The sequence below is a fragment of the Hesperophylax consimilis genome, chromosome 9, assembly GCF_061612785.1.
Source record: "Hesperophylax consimilis isolate HC1 chromosome 9, BYU_Hcon_1.0, whole genome shotgun sequence".
Taxonomy (NCBI): domain Eukaryota; kingdom Metazoa; phylum Arthropoda; class Insecta; order Trichoptera; family Limnephilidae; genus Hesperophylax; species Hesperophylax consimilis.
The window spans coordinates 6351704-6374400 of NC_142844.1; the positions used below are offsets into that span (position 1 = coordinate 6351704).

Below are 22697 nucleotides of genomic sequence, written 5' to 3' on the forward strand. Positions count from 1 at the left end.
AGTAATTGATAAAACATAAAAAAAAACATAAAATTAAAAGTAATTTAAAATAAAATAGAAACTAAAACCATACTATACGACAATCCACTAAAACTAAATCACCTACGCTACTATAATAAATATGCAGGTTTCAGTCATAGACATACGAAATGATAGATTTACCTTAACATGAAATCTGGGTATCATTTCGACGAGCTGGAGCAAACCACATGACCGTATTTTTAGCACAAGGGGGGTTTGAGAATGCTTAGAATAAACAATGACATCATTCGAACATTTACCACCGAAAAGCGCACATTGAAATAACCAGACCTTGCGCAGAAAAATAAAGTTTGCTAAAGTAAGGCAAAGGTTTGTAACGCTGTCTATTGTGGGATCTGAATATTCGTTTTTAAACGAATCACCTGCCGTAGCTGAGAAATTGAATGAGGTGGGTAATTTATGACACATTTCTTAAAGTATCTACCTATCTACCCACCCTCCACTAACAATACTATTACCAATTGCAATAGAGTGTGACCCCCTAATTAAAAATTGTAGTCGTTATTTTATTAATGCTAATTACCAGGCATCAATCATGCACTTAACAAAGTAAATTGGTCTGTTCTCAAGGAAGGTGATCTCAACTATAGCGTAGAACTATTTTACTCTCAACTGAATAGTATCATTTCCGACACAATTCCTCTAATTCATCATAAAGTACGAAATTATCCGATATGGTTCAGCAAAGAATTAATTCAGTTAACTGTTATTAAAAAAGAAACACATAAAAAATATAAAGAACACAGAACAATTCCCAACTATATGGCATTCAACAATATTAGAAGAGATTGCAAAAAACTGACAAAAAGATGTTATAAAAATTACATTAACACGATACTTCATGATGTAAAATACTTTTGGAAATACACAAAATCAATGAAAAACAATGATGCTGGTATTTCTGGTAATATACGTTACAGACAAAATAGCTCCAGTAAAATTTATGAAATTGTTAACATGTTTGCTGATTACTTTAAGGACGTGTATGAACCTGATATTCCAGATGACTTAATTCCTTACTTCAATACGGATTTAAATTTACACTTATCGCAAATACACATTGATATTGAAGACATTATAGTCTGTATTAAATCACTTGAACCTAAAACAAGCTCGGGACCTGATAAGATTCCTTCCATCTTACTTAAGAATTGTGTCCAAAGTTTATCTGTTCCGCTTAATATACTGTTTAATAAGTCACTCTCCACAGGACACTTTCCAAAAATATGGAAACTTAGCTACTTAACTCCTGTATTTAAAAGTGGTGATAAATCCTTTGTTGAAAATTATCGGCCTATCTGTATTCAATCGTCTATACCTAAACTTTTTGAGAAATTGATTCTTAAGAAAATCAGCTTCTTTGTAAACTCTTGTATCGCAACTTGTCAACACGGCTTTATCTCCGTCAGATCAACTTTGACTAACCTAACATTATATGAAAATTTTATTTCCAATGCACTTGCCAACAAACAACAAGTTGATTCTATATATACCGACTTCAGTAAGGCGTTTGATAAGGTCTGTCATAAAATCCTCATTAATAAACTTTTGAAACTCGGAATTAATGGAAACCTTTTATCTTGGTTTAAGAGTTACTTACTTAGGCGTCAGTTAACTGTCTGTATTAATGATCACTTATCCTACATGTTCGAAGCTACCAGTGGCGTACCCCAGGGTTCGCATCTTGGTCCTATACTTTTTAATTTATTCATTAACGACGTAACAAACATATTCACCCGTGTTCTCATTCTAATGTTCGCTGATGATATGAAGATATATAGAATTATTGACAATATAGAGGACTGTCTAACACTTCAATCTAATATTAATAGCTTTAACGATTGGTGTCTTAAAAACAAATTAACACTTAATGTAAAAAAATGTCAACTTATGAGATTCCACAGAAAAAAAAACTCATTGTTGTTCACCTACTTTCTCAATAATCACACCTTATTATCTGTTGATGAAATAAGAGACCTTGGTATAACCTTTGACACTAAATTAACATTCATTAAACATATTAATAATATAACCAGTAAAGCAATGCAAATATTAGGATTTGTCTTACGGATTTCAAAGGATTTTAAAAATTTAAAAACTGTCAAATTACTTTACACTTCACTTGTTAGAAGCCAACTAGAATTTAACACCACCATTTGGTGTCCTTACTACAGTGTACATGAGAATTCCCTTGAGCGCGTCCAACATAAATTCTTACGTTATATTAATTTTAAATTGGGAATACTCATCGAAAACATTAATTACCCCTCTCTGTTACATTTATTGGGACTCGATACATTAAAAGAAAGAAGAATTTGTTTTGACCTATTTTATTTATTTAAAATCGTTACCAACCTGTTGAACTCCCCTGAACTTCTTTCGCTAATATGTTTCCGTGTACCTAGTCGATCAGTTCGTTTAAAATTACCCTATCACTGCAACAATACAGGATCTAACGCTGAACTCAATTCCATAATGAATCGCCTACATGTACTTGGTAATAAATATGTTTTGGATGAATCTATAAACATTGCCAGTTTATCTTCATACAAACACCACTTAATTAAAACTGTATGTCAGCGCTTCTCTGATTGAATATAACCAAATACAGTTTTAAAGTATTAGTTTATCCGGGATTTATTGTAAATTAATTGTTTATATATTTATATATACACATTGTTGCATTGTATTTATAATAACCATTTCTATTGTTCTCTTTTATGTATTTTGTATTTATATTTTTTTTATCTATGTATATTCTGTATTTATAATAAGTAAAAAAAAATGTTATTCTTTTGTAAAAGCCGCTATAATCGGCGTTAATAAATAAATAAAATAAAAATAAAATAAATAGTGTGGCAAAATATTAAATTTCGGAAACAATACCGAAATTCGTTTACCCTACTAGGGCTACCTAATTAAGCTCTTTTACTCAGTCAGCAATTTGCGCGCAATTATAAAAATGACCAGTATTTCTTAGATTTTATTTTCTACAAATTACTAGTTTTTATTTTCAAGTACCATATGGATACTACAATACGTCTGTGTACTGTCAGATTCATATATTGACCAATCACCGAAGGTGGGACGGTCACCGCGCAAGTTGTTTTGTAATGTTTTAGAGTCAATAAATAGAGCAAAAGGATATTTTGGTGATTTTTTTACTCTAGAAGAAGAAGAAAAAATTGTACGTTGTTTTAAAATGTGTCGTTTTTGACTTGCTGCCAAAACGAAATGTTCTTTTGTTGTTCGTGAAGGTCGCGGCGCTCCCACACGCCGGCCAACTTCAGTGACAGCCGTCCAGTCGCGTTTTCTACGCCATAATGACTTATGATAATGACGTTGTAGCTAGTTGGAATCGTTTCGGAATGTGCGGTTTTAGATTGTTTTTTAATTCAATAATTATGAATGAAAATATTAAAAATATACATTTTTTGTACGAAGATCAGAATCAAAAAAAATAATTTTATACCATCCGCATTTTTACGTTATTCATAGTTTGTAAAAATACCCCCATCGGAACCCCAAACGCGTTGCCCAGATCATGCATCATATTGGTTAGTGATTGTGTCTGATTAGTCATGTACGTGTTACAGAAAATTTTTCTCTCGTGTTTCTAGTCGTTACCTGGAATTTAATAGTGGCGAAGATGAAAGGGCTATCAATTAAGTTGTTAATGACTGTATGTAATACAACCAGGTCAGAAAAAATGTCAAACAGCTTAATTTAATGCAATTGATTCATGAAAACTTACGTTATTAATGTTTTCAATTGGAAATTTGAAGTAAAACTTTATGTAACTATCTAGGAAAGGTGCTCTGAACTCGTTCTTTATTGTTAGAGTGAACTCTATGCAAAGGGAACCAAATTGGTGAGTTGTACTCCACTTGATTTTAATAAATGTACATAATAAAACATATAAGTTCCCATAAAAAAATATTTTTGCTTGAATAGAATTTATTTTCTAGTATTAAATGTAATTTCTTACTCTTAAATTGTTTATTGTGTTTATAACTCAAATTTGAAGGCAACTGCTGGCGTATCATCTTGAGAAAATAAGAAAGTACTTGAGAAGGGGAAGGTTAAATTAGGTTTTGTTATCTTCTAAAAGCCTTATGCAAATGAATCCTGGACCTTCCAGGAAGCATGGTACTGCTAGTCACCGCATCCCAGAAACAAGCCCTTCCGTGTTGTCACACCCCAAAAATCTGAAGGGGCCAACGCCCGTTAATAGTGTTGCCACACCATTTTCAAATTAAAGCTACAAGTAAACCACAAAAGAAATGAAAAAGAGCTAAAAACAATAATAAATCGTTTTCAAACCGGTAAATTTAAGTACCAAAAGAGAATTAAGAGTTAAATTTCGTTTTTCTCTTGTGGAGGTAGTCACTATAAAAAAATTAAAGACGGAAAGTGTAAAAGTTGTGGCAAGATTGATCGATTATATTAGTTAATGTTTTGTGCCTTTCCCTTAATTCGTGGCTCGGCTCGCGCTTTTTTTATTTATTTTTTTAAATTTTATTTTATAGATTTTTAAACATTACAATTTTCAACTACCATACTTGGCTAGTGCCCGTATTATGGTAGCCATACAAATAAAACAATGTGATTTTTTTTTTAAATTTGGTTCATGCATGTATACGCAGCTTGAGAGGCGTTAGGTACGTGCGTAGTATGGTGATTATTCATACAGAAATATACAAAAATATATATACATATATTTTTTGTTTATTACTCAATTAATTTTATTATATGTAAATAATAATAAATTATATTATATAACATAACCTATCTTGATAAATCTGATACTTGTGCTCGGGATAGGGAACTTATATTTTACTTACTATTTGTTTGTATTATTTGGAAAAGTTTTAAAAGTTTTTTTCAAGTGAAGTTATAATGTGATAATTTCCAAAGCAAATCTAAAGTGAGTAGTTACAAAGTTATATTATGTTCAAATTATTGCGTAAAAGTTAAACAAATAAAAAATAGTAAATTCAAAGCAACCTAATTTTAAGAACAGCTGACCAAGCGTGGAGTAGTAATAATTATTATAAAAGTGTGTTTATCCCTTGGAGGAAACGAACGTTTTATATGCAGCGCAAAAAAAAGAAAGTTTTCATAACTTTTTTATTCGGGCACTAATAAAAAAGGTCAAAATTTTTTGCACTAAAGCTGGCCTACTGGCTACCGTCTGATGGCTACCGATGCTGGCCACATAAGGCCTATAATGCTGGCTACCGACTGCTGGCCATTGCTCCTAGTCACCTACTACTGGCCGTTTGCTGTAGCAGTCGCCTGCACCATTAGCTGTATCGTATGGCGCGCTGATCACAATCAACAGATGCACAGTGTGCTTCAATCTGAAATCATCGCTGAAAGCAATCCGATTGTCTCAGTTTCTATCTGTGTATTATAACGGTGACCGGATAAATCATCACAATGATAATTCATCACATCTTTAAAAAGTTATATAAGGTCATGGAAAGTGATGAAACAAAAACTTTATTAACTGGGTTAAGTAGTTTAGGTTAGGTTAGGTTTAAATTTTTTTTTCCATCGTTTCATGATAACTCAACACAGTGACAATTCAACACACCTCTAAAAAGTGATATAAAGTCATTAAAAAAGATGAAAAAAAAACAAAATTTAACCTAACCTAACCTAACCTAACCTACTTAACCCAGTTAATAAAGTTTTTGTTTCATCACTTTCCATTACTTTATATAACTTTTTAAATATGTGATGAATTATCATGATTTATCCGGTCACCGCATAGAACACCTCATGGTTTTTTACTTAAATATTTACCCAGGTTGAGGGATGATGGGTGCTGGTGCTTATTACTTACAGTATTTTTTTGTACAGGCAAACACGTCCCGTACACAGGATGTTAGAGGAATTTAAGTATTTTTATGCGTAGCTATCTTCGGAAGGTTTGTCTATTGATAAGAAAATAAATTAAAAAACACTTCAGTTATTTATTTAAGAGCTCATTGAAAAAGATTGTGTCAATTTCATAAAAAAATGTTATTTGGCTTCGAATGAAACCGTCACATATTTATCTCAATTAATTCAATAAGAACAAATTAAAACCTTTTTTACGGATTCTGTGAAATATGAATCTCTTTCTTTACTACCTTTAATATATACATTTTCATTTACAGGTATGATTATCACAACATTTAATTCACGTTTTTATTAAAATTCCAATATTTTGTATTTATTTTCATGTTCTTAAGTCTAGCACTGTTTCGTTCAGCGACACCATCAAAAATATTTCTGAAGAGCAATAAACGTCGAGTGGAACTCGAAATATAGATACAAGTTATATAGATAAAATTATTATTCTCTTTTTATAAATCTAGTGGAACATACAACATATAACATACAACAATGAGAAATTAAAAAAAATTGTAATTGAACGTTGTCTTGACTATAGACGTAATAAAAATTTGAAAGTCTCGAAAATGTAAGATTTCTGAAGTCCCTTGGTTTATTAATGAAACAACTCCACCCACTACTCACTCCCACGGTACAGAACCAACATAATTAATACATAGGCTGCAATCTAATGATTTTTATATTTTTGCAAGGTCAAGCTTACACACAAGGATTTGAACCCGCTTCCTCCGGCTTGCTAGTCGAGAGCCTTACCAATCAACCACAGAGGCCGTCGATTAAAAGCCCTTATCTCAAGCCTTTACTCAGAATCAATTTGAAGTAGGTACAGTGGATAGGTAGTTTCAGTCAGGGACTTACTTGTTTGTTTGGTTTTGTAGCGGTTACGTCACCGCTCCTACGGTCATGATATCATAACTAAACTGCACGAGTTAAACAGCTGAGACAGCAATCAGTCTTGCGAAACTTAAATTGAAATATCGGGACCGCAATACGTAAACTGCTGATAATAGGATGTTTGCATACAGGATGATGCAAACGTTTAAACAATGAACCGAGTCAGCGATCCTGCGGGTTCGAGTTCGAAGTCCAGACGCTACTCCAACCCGTGACAGACAAGAACAAATGAATCAGCAGCTATATAAGCGGTGGAAGACCTAAGTACATCATCATTCCACATCGTTCCACTCAACAAGTTCGACGCGACATCATCCCACTCGAGAAGTCCGACTCGGCGTAGCGGAGGAATCGGCCATTATGGCCGGTTCCTCCCGCGTCACGCTTCGATCCTTCTTCACCTCAACGCCCTGGCCAAGGCTATCATTCCTGGCCAGCGCTAACCTCACGCGCCTAGACCCTGCGACCAGCTCATCGCCGTCTGCGCCTCGGCTCCGCGACCATCGTCGCTAGTCTGTACCTCCCGCTCATCTGCCGACCGGGTCCATCGCATTTTCGGCTACCTCGTTCACGCTGAAGTACCCGGAAGACTCCTCGCCTTCATCAGTGCTGAACAAGTCCACAAGTCCGATCTCCATCAACGCGGTGTTGACCCACGAACCCGCATCTCGACCATTCTACCGCAGTCATTGCCGACTACGCCTGGTGTCATCATCATCATCGATCCAGAGCCATTTCCCAACTGCGCAACTCAACTGATGTGTTTACTGACTCACAATAAACGCTGTGACAACAACATCATATTTTATTATCTCACTACCAATTCGCATAGTTTTATGAATAGCAAAAAATATGCTTAAGCGGTGAATATTGGCAAATAAATAAAGTGTGCTGTACAAACAATAATCCCTGTTGTAGAGTTTATTTATTGGATTGCCAAACGTAGCATAATTTTTTCATTACATATATGGAAATAAATAGAAATTCTTTCAAAGAATCATGAGGAGAATCAAACATAGTTTTTGAAACATATTTTTTCGAAGATAAGTTTTCCTAAACAGTTTTCAGTTTAAGACGGCTTTATTTATTTTTTCAAGGCAAATATCTTTGATACATCACTATATTTTGATACGGTCATAACGATGTAATGATATTTTGATGATGCAATCGCAGTGTTAAAATACTTCGTGCTGGTGAAATGAATTTGAAAATAAATTGAAACAACTATTCTTAATATTTTTCCACTTAACCGGTCTTTCACTTCTAATGACAATTTAATTCCTGATTCCCTTAAACTTGCCCCACTCTTAATCCCCCTCCCCCATTTTTTTTCTAAATATTACCCATATTTTATTTTTAAACTTTTTATGCAGTTATTTATTTAGTTTCTTCTACTTGTCTTTCTTTCACATCTATTTATTTATAAAAATGTTAATTTATGTATTGTAATCAACGTGACTACATTGAAAATTATGTATTTAGAGCGTCAGCAGCAAGCCATAGTGTTATCTACCAAGCTTCAGGAATAGAATAGACTTCACAGGGATCAAAACTAAAGCCTACTTCCAATGAAGATTCTGCTTGGATCATTAAACGAGACTAAGGGTTAAGCTTTGTATTATGACATGATATTAGGCTTGAGGGATGTTGTAAGTACCCGAAAGAACCCTTGAAGCTCAAAAGCGACAAAGTCATGGATAATGTTGTTTTCGAATGTCTTTAAAATTCCGCTGAATATTCTTCAGCGTGTTTCCGCTTAGCGTGCTCCATGCTAGAGTTTTATATTATTATTCAAACAAATTATGCGTTATTATGTAACAATTTGAGTCTTTTAGAACGAAAGGATCAGTTTTTTGTAGTAATAAATATTGTTATTAATTCCTACTGCAAGTTGCATTTCACTATTTGCCTCGCGTTTTTATTTAGAAGTATTTCGTAATGGGGACGTTTTTCTTTAATTGAAATGCAACTTTGTTATTTTAAAGAATGCTCAGCATATAGATTAATTGAATAACTCATAATATAAATCTGTGCAAAATTGTTTTTTTTTGTGTGTACTGCACAAAAGTCCCGATTGCTCCCCACTGTTTCTAGCTAGTGAGACTATGGCATCCCCAGTTCGACTGAAAAGAGTGGGGAGGGAAAGGAGATGGTGAATAAGAAGGTGAGGGAGTATCTGGCTATTCAGATCAGGTGACCAAACACGGCTAAAGCCGTTTCATTTAAATAAATTAATTAGTAAATTTAAATAATACTACTAATAATACTGGTAAAATTGCATTAACGTTTTCATCGCTGTATAATGCTATAAGCTGATGAAATTAGTTAAATTACTTGTCTTTTAGAATGCTATTATACATGTAATATTGTTATGAAACGCAAAACCAATACAACGTGTCAAATTTGAAATCGTAATATGGAAATTAAACTCAAATCTATCACACGTACCGACATAAAATTGAGAAGGGTGTTCGCTTTGTGTCAATTTTTTCCTTATGTACATCACAATGCTTTCCAAAATAATTTTTGTTTTACCATATGTCAAGTTAGTGAAATAATGGTTCAAAAGTTTTTTTTTATGAAGCTGTAAAGTATGAAGGTTTTATAACCACCCACTGCAGTGCTTGTAAGCAATATCAAGGATACCAAATATTTTTTATATTAATATTAATTATTTTATTGTATTTTTAAAATTTTTATTTCATTTATTTTCCCGATGAGTTACAAAACTCATTTTAGGACCGGAGGAACTTACAGTACATAGGTGGGAGATAATAGGTACAATTTTACATTGGTATTTTGATATCAAATTATAAATTTCACATACAAAAGAGTAAAAAAATAGAAAAAGGGAGGTTAAGTAAAACAAATAAGAAAAAACAAAAAAATAAAACAGACAGACACATATTCACAAAATTTACACAAAATTACTTACACACTAATACATTGGTAAAAATAGGTTATGCTCGATTAAAAATACCGGGGATAGAAAATGAGAGAGAAAGAAACAAGACAAAATACAACACGACAAGAATTATGTGTTTTCGTTTTTATATGAAAAAAAAAGTTTATGTCTTCTTTTTCAGCTTCTACAGAAAAAAAACATTCAAAAATCAAAAGCAGTGAAAACTAATTGTACGAATTATTTTTCTTTACATTAATGATTATACCCTGTAAATTGATTAATTATTTAATAAAGAGAAAAAAAAGTTGAATTTTTTTTTCTTTAAAGCATTATTTTTTATATGCAGGCTGTTTTTTATGTTTCCTTGGTACGTAATTATTAACTATGTGAATTGATTCATTACTGGCTAAATGACTACGCATGCAAATTAAATGGACCTCTGAATAAAACGGGTTTCTTAACTTCGAGCAATTCTTTTGAAAATTTAGAATATTCAAATATTTTACAAGTTTGGCCAAAAGTCCCCACTATAAAATTTTCGGCTAGCATTGTCATTTTCCGATTTAGAAATAGATAAAAGAGAAAATTTTACGATTGAATTTATTTTGAACGTTGGCTCAATAATCTCAAAAAAATGATTTATATTGCTTTCACAGAGTGCACACAAGAAACAATTTCATCAAGAATTTCTTTTTGAAAACAAACAATTTTAGTCTTGGTTTGGTGTTTTCAAGAACAAGGGTTCGTCGGGGATCTTCTGTGAAGTGAACGACCCCTCTAGGAAAATCTAAATTGTCGCTAGGCCTGAAATTATTTGAAGGTGATTTGGGGAAAGTACATCAAGATTCGCGAGTGAATATATTTTGATGTTCGTTGGACAGCGCGTTTTCATAATCTTACGGTCCTACGACTGTTTGATGGATTATTGCAAAGATTAATCCTCTGGGCTTAGTATTTTTGTGCATCAATCATTTCTTCAGAAAAACATCTTAGTGACAGAACTGAGCTTTATGTGCTTTTAGCTATTCTTTGTTAATAAAATATCTCTAAGTTGTGAAGATGAAAGTTGTGGTAACTAAAAATGATTTAATTTTACCAAAGATAGATAATAAAACTCTTGTTGTAATAAGCCATACAAATGCGTGGTGAGAAAATGAAGATAATGTTGGTAGTTCTGATTTGAAGTATGATACAGTTAAATATGACCGAATGAGATAGGGTCCCATCAACCCAGTAGATAGAGCGATGCCCCGGCAAGGCGAGGGTCCTGGGTTCAAATCCTAGAGCGACCGTATCTTTTTCTGTTTTCACAGAAGTAAAAAATTTCTTTTAACAATCGAAAATATTGTCGTCAGTAATTAATTATTTATATCGGAAGCTGTTCTTTTGTATTTTAAGAATGAATTTTATATTGTTTGGGTAATATGTTAATCCGCGGATGTGATATTAATAGATTATTTGGGATTGTCCACATTCGTGGAACCCCTGAATCCTGAACCTAGCTATAAGATTGACACATTCCTGAAAAAAATTCTAAACAATAAACAGTAAATAAATGGCCGGCAGGCGGTGGGTACAAACAGGGACCGAGGTAAGTCCGTACGTTACGATGGTAAGGGAGATCCGACCAATGAGAAGCCCGGAAACGGGCCGCCGAACCTTGGCCAAACTTTTTTATGTAGCGTGGTAGAGCCTCAGTGTTAACAAAAAGAGGCTTTCTTTTAATTTTACACTCTCTCTTCCACAGAGTCTCCTCCGCCTCGGACCTATCTCAGCACCAGCTGCCAGCCGCAGCCCCTTTCTGCTGAGTTCTGAGAACTTTATTGGCTACCCTACCTGACCGACTGAAGTGACTCGCCGGCGGTAACCATCGGCGGAAACGTCCTTTTCAGGACGAATGTTATTATTTTACTTTTTACAAGGTCGCATGTGGCGTGTAACTAACCCTTTTTTTACAGTCTGTGTGCCCGCGATATTCTGTCAGGTACATTATTATTTTGTCACTTATAGCGTTTATGTATTGAAAAATCTTGCATAAAATAGGTCAGTAATTTTAATGATTCATGATCATAAATCTAAACTTGTCTTTGCGCAGAATGTAGCGAAGTGACGATTTGTTTATAGACACCTAAAAAAAGGAAGTTCACGTGGGTGTAATTTTCGTCTTATGTGAGAAACAATTTATTTCAATTTCAGCATTGTGTTTCTGTGATTGATAAAAAGGATTCAAACAACAAAACGAGAGATTGTTGTTTTCACAATTTTTTATGAATGAAAACCCCTCGATGACAGTTGAGAATATCAATTCGTAAAAAAAAATTATTTACTTTATCACTTCGAATCCCGTTTGGATTATTTTGAATTGTCAACGTCGTACGGAATAAAGTTGACATGTAATAATTTAATTTATTTTAATAGAATTCAAACGGTCTCTGCTGTTAGATATCGTAAACTTCTGTTTTAGTATGGAAAGTGCAGATTTATTAGGTGAATAAATATATTTTTATAGCAAATATCGATGGTGGGGACGGTTTATAACCAGAATGAAAATGTATTATGAAAATGCAATGCTTGTAATTTTTTTTAAAGTGCCTAAAATATAAATATGCTTCAACTGCTTCGCACATATTTAGAAAAGAGATACAAAATACACTATTCTACTTCAACTTACCTAAGTAAAACCATATTGATCATTCCCTGACAGCGATTTTACATTCGCACTATCAGAAACCATTACTTAGATGATATTGACAAGTTAACTAACGTGGTAAATTTTGTGAGCAATACATACTCCAAACCTTATCTTAAACCTTGTGTTGTCTTTCGATAAACATGTCTAATCGTTTTTTTTTTTAAATTTTCTATGTTTATTATTTCTTTCTTATGTTCAAAATTATTTATCATGTTAAAGTTATACTGCTTATGTATAAAAGCCCTCTGGGTATTAAATAAATAATGCTACATATTATTTAAGAAATATACCAGATCCATGGATGGAGTTAACTTATTTACTATCAAAAGCTAAAAGGGATGTCAAACTCCTACAAATCAATACGATAAGATAAACGAGGTTTTTGGTCAACTGTTATGATAAAATTATTTTTATTTTCTTTTGTAGGTCTTGAAAGACTTGTTTGCTTTACAGCTACATACACAAAATCCTCGATCTCGTATAAAAAAGTGGAAACCTACATGTCAGCCTTGAAGCAATAATATTTACTTTATTTTTACCTCTGTTTATAAAAACATTTTTACGCTCAATCAATTCGGGATGTTGACTTCTTCCAATCTTGGTTTATATCAAAAGTTAAGCTTGTGTATATCAAAGTTATATGAAAATAAATTGACTCGTGTACCACAGTAAACCTCAAAGAAACCAACGAATGAAAACTATGTTTAATGTAATCTTCTATCCTGTTTATCAAAAAGATGAAAGTTAAGATTATTATAATTTTATAGTCCTGAAAGATTTATAAATTCCCGATGCTATCCCGATGATGAGTGTTTTAAACGGGCCAGTTTTAAATCTTTTAATCAACTCTATAATTTTGGAAATTTAAGATGTTTTATAAATTCGTCAACAAAACATTTTGTGAGCTCTTATTAATCATATGGAATTTATTTTTAGAACGTAATTTTTTTATGTTTGATTTTCTACATTATTTTCGTTATTCTATTATTTGTGAGTGGTGTTTAAGGTTCGAGGGGTAAGTAGGAATCTGGGAGTCAATGTGTCTTGAAGTTACGGACCTATGAATCCATCCCTACCACTGCGGTGTAAGGTGATGGGTCGAGAGAGTCCGGCTGGAGAAGTCAAAAGGTCTTTCTCAACCAGTCTCTCCCTATCCTAGATAAACCTCACTCCATGAACCCGGCACCCCTGCTAAGTCATCAAACGTAGCAAACCACTTGGTGCGACTTGGTTATACAAAAAATGGTTAGAGACATAATAACATACCGATAATTTTAATAATTAGAGATATACATAGACAAATAATGTTTTTAAACGTATTCAGAAACAATCTGTTTTGCTACTTAGTGATTTGAATAAAAATGAGATGTTTATTTATGGTTAAAGCTGAGATTCTAATAAAATAAGATCATAGGTTTAATAGTTTTGTCCGGATCGTGGCTAGCATTTAAGTCAACTTCTTGGCTAGCGTACGAGGCAACTTCGTGGCTAGCGTACAAGGCAACTTCGTGGCTAGCGTACAAGGCAACTTCGTGGCTAGCGTACAAGGCAACTTCGTGGCTAGCGTACAAGGCAACATCGTGGCTAGCGTACGAGACAATTTCGTGGATAGCGTACACGGTACCTTCGTAGCTAGCGTACAAGGCAAAAATAAAATAAATAATTATGTAGTTAAAATGGCAAAAAAAACAAAGATTTTTATCGTTGATACTTTTTTGGACTTGTCTAGTTAGATTCGACACATGCCACGTTCGTCTGAACGAAACTATTGAAAATCAATACAAAATTTTAAGAAACGTTTCGGAATCAAATATATTAACGGGCAGTATAAATATTACCATCCAATCTACTGTATAGTAAAGTAATTAATTATCTTATTAAAAGTTGGACAATTATTTAGAAAGTGTAATCAATTAACTAATTTAGTACTGAATAGTAAATTGGAAGGTTGTATTTACACACATGCGCAGCTCAACAGTACGCTATTTTTGCCAATATACAAAATTAACTGGGTAATGTAACATCCACCACCAGCACACACACACACTATAGGTATATATACCTATAGTTTATTATTACGTTAATTGAAAACTCGTCATTATAAGTGTCCCCTCTTCAAGTAATATCATTTTACTTTAATTGTAAAAACATTCGAATGAATGTCTGGAACGGTAACCGATAAAATGAAATGTGATAAAATAATGTACACGCTAGTTTAGTTTTGATGAAGTTTGGTTGGTGTATTTTTTTCCTTCACTTTTGTTCAATGTCCTATTTTGTCATGGAACCGTCCGGAACACAGGTCTGCTCAAAGCCACCTGTTAACATACGGTTTTTTAAGAAAGCGGTGCTGTTATCTAGCGGCTGTAATGTAGCAGTAGAAGACTTCACTAAAACGTTGTCTTTTATACTATACAAACCAGATTATGGCGTTTGTTTTATGAGCGTTGATGTGAACGGAAAGTCAAACATCGGTGCCACCATATGCATGACGGTCGTCATAACGGTGACATACACTTGTTGAACGTTTTTTACCACGTAGCGGTGAACTTTTAAAAGAAATGCATGACCATATAATGTATCGGGAGTATCATATATTCTTATAGGCTTCTTCTTTATCTCTCTTTTATCTACTTACTAGTTTTAAAGCATAACATATAGTCAAGATACAAGTGTACTTCTGGACCGAACAGACACGCGAAAGCGTTCAGTTTGAGACAAAACTCAAGACATAAGGCTTCTGAAGATGGATAGTAAGAATCTGTCCGAAACGTCAGGAATTAAAAAATCCTTTTTATGACTACTTTACGCGGGTAAACAAAGAAAATTATTCTACATCTTACACCCGTGAAAAACTTTACCATAACATATATATAGTTTATAAAATACAATATAATTATATAAATTTACATAATGAAAACATATTTCAAAAAATAATTAACATATTTACCTTTACGAGAGTCTTACACTCGTATGTAAAGGGAAAGTAAAAAAAATCATAAAAACATACAAAGTGAAGAGATTTTTGTTTTTTATATAATAATATATAAAATAATATAACGATATGTCATCGGGATTCGAAATTAGCTAAATTATTTAAAGTTTACTTTATTTTTAAATTTATTATAGTCATGTTCTAACCTGTAATGTTTTCCCCGTCTCCCCTCTATTCTCGTTAACGGATTAATCTTTTGTTATACGTTTGATTTACAACTTCCCGCGGTTTATCAACCCTTCAATCTTAACGAATTAATATGTCACGTTGTGTCAATTTTTTGTTTCGACAGGGATTAATTCATTGAAGGATCCTTTTAATTGGTTGTGGTAACTTTGGTTCTTTTTAGATGAGGCGTGTTACATTCTGTATGGTTTGAAAATAAGACAATGACCGACTACCCTGATTTTAACTACCTTTTCCTACCTTGTTTGCTCGCCCAAACGTTTCCGGTTGCTGCAGTTGATAATGTGCTAATATAATGAGACAATTAATTACAAATTAAGTACATGAAATTCACTATAGACAATTCAATTCAAGATGCACAAGATTCTAAGTTAATGATTTGACTATGGATTGTTAGTTTTGTGAGTTATTTCTATGAGTAGGTATTTTCGGGAATAGCTAGAGACAAAACATGTGTTGCTTTCGATTGGTCTCCGTCCAAATCCCATTCATCAACGTGACCAGCTCGAGAGCAGCCAAGTTGATGGTCCAATCCCAACACCTCCAGAAATGAATTGAATATCGCTCAGCGACAGATGAGATAATGACATGTTTTGCCTCCTGCCGGAGGGTGATGAAGGTGGAATTTGGGTCCTTGGTGGTAGCTGTTGATGTTGATGTTGATGATGAATGATGAAGATTCATCTTATACCGTTAGGTACAAGGAGCTGCTCTGGTCCGGTGGCATGATAGCCTGGTGTCAGGAACCATTTGGGCCACGTGGGTAGCGCGAGGTTTAGGTCGCGTCAACCTCCCCCAAATCGATGATGAGTTGAGCTTCGCCAGCATGCCGAAAATTAGGAGTCCACTCTACTAACCTCAAACATAAACATATACTGAAGTGGTTTGCATCAGCAACGTCAGGAGTTCGGGAGTCCCGTGAACACCCCTCTGGTTTACGCTCGTAACGATAATGATGAATTCAGCTTCAGTTTGTTCGACTTCGCCTCTGCAGTCACGCTACTCCAAATAGCTCCTGGCTCCAGTCTATACAGCTTCTCGTTCCAGTAGAGGTAATGACACATATTTATCATATGTACAATACAGAACTTACTTCAAGTCTTTCGTCCACACTCAAAATAGTCATGTCAATATTTAATTTGGATGAGGGCGTCCATCCGACATAACGAATGTTTCCTAGACGGGAGATTTTACCCCACTTCAAAGTCATGGTCATTCGCTCTATCGTTTGTTACCCTCCGTTCGCTTCAAATATCAAAGAATGGTAGAAATTGATATCCTCGACTTCCGACGCTAAGGATCAGGGATACTGGAATCATCAGGTCATGAATCTGAAATCATCCGATCTCCGTCAGCTCAAACGGTTTCAGTCGGAGTCAATTTCCAACCTAATTCTGGATGACTTCTCCTCCTATAGTGGGGTAAGTACTTATTGAATTTGACAGGAAGGACGTCAGAAAGCGCCGAAACAACTTCATATTCGTCACGATCCCTTCGTTCTGTCAGCGAGAAAATCCTCCTCACACGCCAGCCAAGAATAGCATAGCCCTTATCCGCTTTGTTCCTTCGTCTACCAGCTAACTCAAGTAGGAAAGCCCATTAGCAATTTTCGTTCCCTTCGATCTGAACTCAGTGAAAGCGTCCTCTCACCAGCTGAAAATACTCGAAACAGGGGTCTATTCCGGGTGACTATCTAAGGCTGGTCCGCCAACACCTTCGACAGAAACCGGTGCTTTTACGGGAATAACTCAACCACACCAATAGCAGGGGAAAAAGCCGGCGCTGCTATACTAAAATAGACGTTATATCGGTATCCAGGGTTATCGACTTTGCTAACACAAGAGTCCCTATTAGGCAAGCCAATCACAAATTTCGTTCCCTTCGCTTTTGTCGCTTTGGTAAGATAGGACAGCCTACGGAAAATTCGTACACTCCACCCCGCCAAACTTATGAAAAATGAAAATCTCACTTCATAGAATAGGAATGCCAGACAGAGGAATTCTCCCGGCGGCTAGCTGTAACCCGCTGCGTTATCCCGATTCAAAATGAATGAAAAGAGTGATGTTTGAATAAGTTATATTTAATTAAATATATTTTATGAATTCCGTATAACCTAATCGTTAAATATTATTACTGGAGAATTATTAAATCATTTTAAATTGCAGAAAAAAATTGTCTAGCTCATAAACAATGTCTATTGTTGGATGATCTAAAGCGGTTTCAGGGTAACCGTTCTTCGTCCCTTTTTTAATGGCCAGGTCTCGTAATTTATGGCCTCCTTCGCTAACGGGTACCTATAGTGCTCAAGTTAAATACCCTTACTTCAAAATACAATTGGATTATTTGGTTTACATTAAGGAAATAAGTGTCAATAATTAGATTATAATAGACTTACCGATACATCTTAGTGTCAACAATCCAAATAATTATAAAAAAACAAACACAGTCACATGCAGAAAAACTCATGCTGTTAGAAAACCGCACCTTCTACACTAAATGATTTTAGCCGTGTTCGCGTCCCGACGATTAATTCTTGTTGACGCGCTTCCTAGTTTTTACTAACTCGACTATCTTAAAACGCTGACCGATCCTGATTATTCCTGACCGTCTCCCAGACCTTGAAACTCTGACCCCCTTGACTTTATTTCCCGCCTCCCAACGTTTTCAAAACCTGACTCTCTTGAACCGCTTTTTTCACCCTCGACTATCGACTTTCTTCTTCCGTTCTTCAACGCTAACTGTCTTGAACCGCTTTTTCTAACCACGACCATCGACTTCCTCCTTCCGATCTTCAACGCTAACTGTCTTGAACCGCTTTTTCTAACCACGACTATCGACTTCCTCCTTCCGATCTTCAACGCTAACTGTCTTGAACCGCTTTTTCTAACCACGACTATCGACTTCCTCCTTCCGATCTTCAACGCTAACTGTCTTGAACCGCTTTTTCTAACCACCGACTATCGACTTCCTTCTTCCGTTCTTCAACGCTAACTGTCTTGAACCGCCTTTTCTAACCACCGACTATCGACTTCCTTCTTCCGTTCTTCAACGCTAACTGTCTTGAACCGCTTTTTCTAACCACCGACTATCGACTTTCTTCTTCCGTTCTTCAACGCTGACTGTCTTGAACCGCTTTTTCTAACCACGACTATCGACTTCCTCCTTCCGATTTTCAACGCTAACTCTCTCGACCGTCTCCCCGCGCTTTCAAATCCAGACTCCCCCTTCTCAAACCAACCCCCCCCAAATCACCATATGCGATTTCTAATTTATGTTCTTTTGAATTCTGAATGCTTTTTGTTTTCAAAAGACAGAAATGCACTAAAGGAACACATCAATTATGGCCCTAGAACCTGTCACATTAATTTTAAATCGTTTCAAAACCAATAAATTGTTACTTCTCCAGTAAAATGTCTAATTCTTTGTTCAAAGGATGAAACTTGACTACCCCCAGTCCAGTGGCGTGTTGGCCCACCAGAATTTTAGCTCGGCTTACTATTATCAACCACCATCACGGAGGTCTCTGCCGATACAGTGCATGTTCCTATTTTTTTTTCTCTACCCTAATAAATCTAAACACTTGTTTTAAAATCAGTTGTCCAACATCTGGTAATCTCCTATGTCGTGAGACCAACTGAAAATTTCTTTCCCACCATAATAAATCAACAATAAAAAAAATTTATCCCAGGGCGAGTCCATCACAAACCTCATCTCTGTCGTTAGTTGATTAAACCACACCACTCCAGTGTAAATGTATTAGTGTTGTCAAAACTGGTGTGCATAAATGGAGTGCGTAAGCGACCCATTGTATTTTGCCTATTGCTCTCAACACGAACCATGGCATGGTGTGACTTCAGAGATCTTTGTGGATTTGAAGCAGCGTATTTTTAGTGGATTTTTGGGAGTTTTGGAAAAGTCGTGAGGTTGGGTAATCTGATGGTCTTTTATTATTTTTTTATTATTAGCTTTCGAATGCTTTCCAGCGGTAAAAGTGATGATTTTTAAGTTCCCCATGCAACGATACCATACTCTATTATTGAATGGGCTAGAGCTCAGTTAATATTTTTAAGAATATTCATCTATTATTACACCTAAATATTTCATTTAATTTTTATTTGCTATGCATAAACAGTTATTATTTTGGCAAGTAATTTTTTTTGATGTGCATTTTTTTGTATGTATTTTAATATTTAAGGTAATAAAATGTTTTTTTTTTGTTTACACTAAAAAGTATACAATATGTTTTTTCAATATTTAATGTTAATAAGTTTGTATCAAACCATTATTTTAATGTATTGATATCATTGTTAGCAATTATTTCAAGTTCATTCAACGAATTCCCTTGAAATATAATTGCAATAGCATCTGCATATGAAATGAGTTTTCCTGTTATTGGTAATTTAAAGATATAATTAACATATAATATGAATAGAAGAGGGCCCAAAATGGTGCCTTATGGTATTACAAAGTCACTTGTGTTTTGTTCACGGAGAGTGTTGTTTATTTTTACATGTTGATTTCTATAGTTCAAGAAACTTTATATCCACATTTTAGCGTTATCTATAATTCTAATTTTTTAAAGTTTGTACCATATTTTTTTGAGACTTATGCAGTCGAATTGTTTCTTTAGGTCTATGAATATTGCAAGAGATTTTTTGCCTTTGTCTAGTGTTTGATTTATTTTTCTTGTAAAATCTATGATTGCGTCACGTGTGCTTATTTTTGCTCGAAAAATAAGCACAAATTCCAAATTCTTGGTCACTTATTAATATTATCAGTTACAATAAATTTTAGTAGTTGCTTTTTTTACACTTTTTCAAATTTTTTGAGATATTTGATAATACTGATATAAGTCGGTAGTTATCAATTTCTTTAGTATCACCTGATTTAAAAATCGGTGTAATAATAGTTTTTTCTATAAAGATGGAAAGATTCCTTCTTTAAGACAATGATATGTCTAATAGGTTTATAATATGTGTAATAGGTTTTACAAAAAGATTTTTTTTGCAGAATTTCAACGGTGATCAAATTCTGGTGCGAAAAAAAACTTCCATCTCTAGCAAACTTTAAATAAAAAAAAAAAAAATTTGGCTAAACTTATTTAATTTCGTATGTACCTATAAATTATGCATATATTTGTATTATAAAAGCTGTCTGTTTTTTACAAACAAATAAATAAATTTATGGACGGCCGTTTTGTTACGCCGCGCCAAAAAACTGTTAACAAAACGGCCGTCCACCACAAATATCACGGCCGCTAGACAACAACACCGTTTTCTTAGGAAACCACAGCTTTTATGTGATTGAAGTACTTTGCCGAGCCGTTAGCAAAGACGATGAAAATATGGACATACCTTGAAAGCCTCCCTGAACTTGTTGGACATGATATGGTAGAGCACGGGGTTGATGGTGGTGGACAGGTAGTAGAGCACGCCCGACACGTAGGTCATGATGGCGTAGATGGTGTGCATGGTGGCTGAAGTGGCCTGGTGACTTCCCCTGGTGCCGTAGATGTACACCAGCCTCTGCGCGTGGAAGGGCGCCCAGCAGATGAAGAATGCCACAACCACGGCGACTGGAAACAAAATAAACAATATTTGATTAATTTACTCAAAGTTCTAATTATTATGTGTTATGATATGGTTTGACATCACAAAAGGTGTTAAATAAAGCTCCGAAATGTAATCTTGCTTATTCAATCTAGTTATGGTTAATTGAATGCAAAAATTGAAAGACGTGGAATTGTGCAATTGTGCATGAAATTGAGAAATGATGAAAATGTGCTGATGATGTAGCGCTGATTTCTAACAGTATGGAAGATCTACAGTCACTCGTCTCGGGGATGAATGAAGTATGTACGAAGAATGAGTCAATGATGAATGTAAATAAGTCTAAAGTCTTGGTGTTTGAAAAAGAGAGTACGAAAACAGTGTGTAAAGTAGTTCTGAACTATGAATACTTGCAGCAGGTGAATGAGATTTTTGGAAGTGTGTTGAAAGGTTGATAGAGATAAAATAAAAGAACATGGTAGGCGCTAACAAAACAATGACAAAAGAAACCAAACCAGCAGTCCACAATGAAACCTGTCAAATATATTAATCCATTACATAGAATCTAGTTAGCGTGTCTGCAACCGAGTACGCTCCGTATCGCAAGTACCTACACATTTGTATGTAAAAGTTGAACTCAAATTAAAGTATCATTTTCCAAATTGGAACTGATTGTTTAGACAAGTGATAAAGTTCCTAGGGATCTATGTATAATTATTTAAAAATCTATAAAGTAGGTGCCAAAATCATTCCATTGATTTATATAATTATTTATTTAAAATATAAAGTTTTGTTCAAATTTTTGGCAAAGGATCTGGAAATTTTTCAACTTTTCTATAATTCGAGGCAAATAGATATATATATATATATATATACCTGTACTGTAAAAAATCGTAAACCCGTAAAAAATCAAAGGCTATATAATATAAATGTTTATTTATTTTAAATATATTCACTTCAAAAATCGTACAATTTATAACAGCCTTTGATTTTTTACGGGTCTGTCTGAGTTTACTACATCTTTTTCTTTATTAAAGTTTTTATAAATAAATAAACCCTACTACTAGGAAGTCTTATTTCACAAACAACTTGTGCATTTTTTATATTCTGTTTGTTAAGTTACGGAGAATTTTAAAATATATAATGAAATTCCAAAAAAAATACTGAAAGACGGCGGAGCATAAGGAACTACGTCGTATTGTTGGAAAGCTGTTGACAATTTACAGAGACATTTGATCCGTACTAGAAAAAACGCTATTTCAACAATAGGGGCCTGTCTTATTGCTTACGGGAATAGGCTTTGTTGCCCGCATATACCTTATGTTATCAATGCCCCTTGTTAAACATGAAACGAGTATGAAATTTAAAAAGCTTTATTTCCTGTATTTTTTAACTTGTTAGTATTTAACAATGAAATCAAATGTGTACAATAAAAAAACAGATTTTTTAATGTAATTTTTTGTCATGAATTTGTATTTTATTAAATCTAAAAACTCCCAAAGTCCATCAGGGAGATAAGTATCAGAACTG

General features: G+C 34.2%; 1 pseudogene across 1 annotated transcript in view; it reads right to left on the reverse strand.

Annotated features, from left to right (window-relative positions):
* Positions 1-22697, reverse strand: part of LOC149420846 (pyrokinin-1 receptor pseudogene) — a 634598-nt pseudogene that overhangs the window by 78712 nt on the left and 533189 nt on the right. The window contains exon 3 of the transcript XR_016302596.1: positions 20973-21193. The product of XR_016302596.1 is annotated as a pyrokinin-1 receptor pseudogene (transcript). The remainder of the gene's footprint in view (positions 1-20972; positions 21194-22697) is intronic.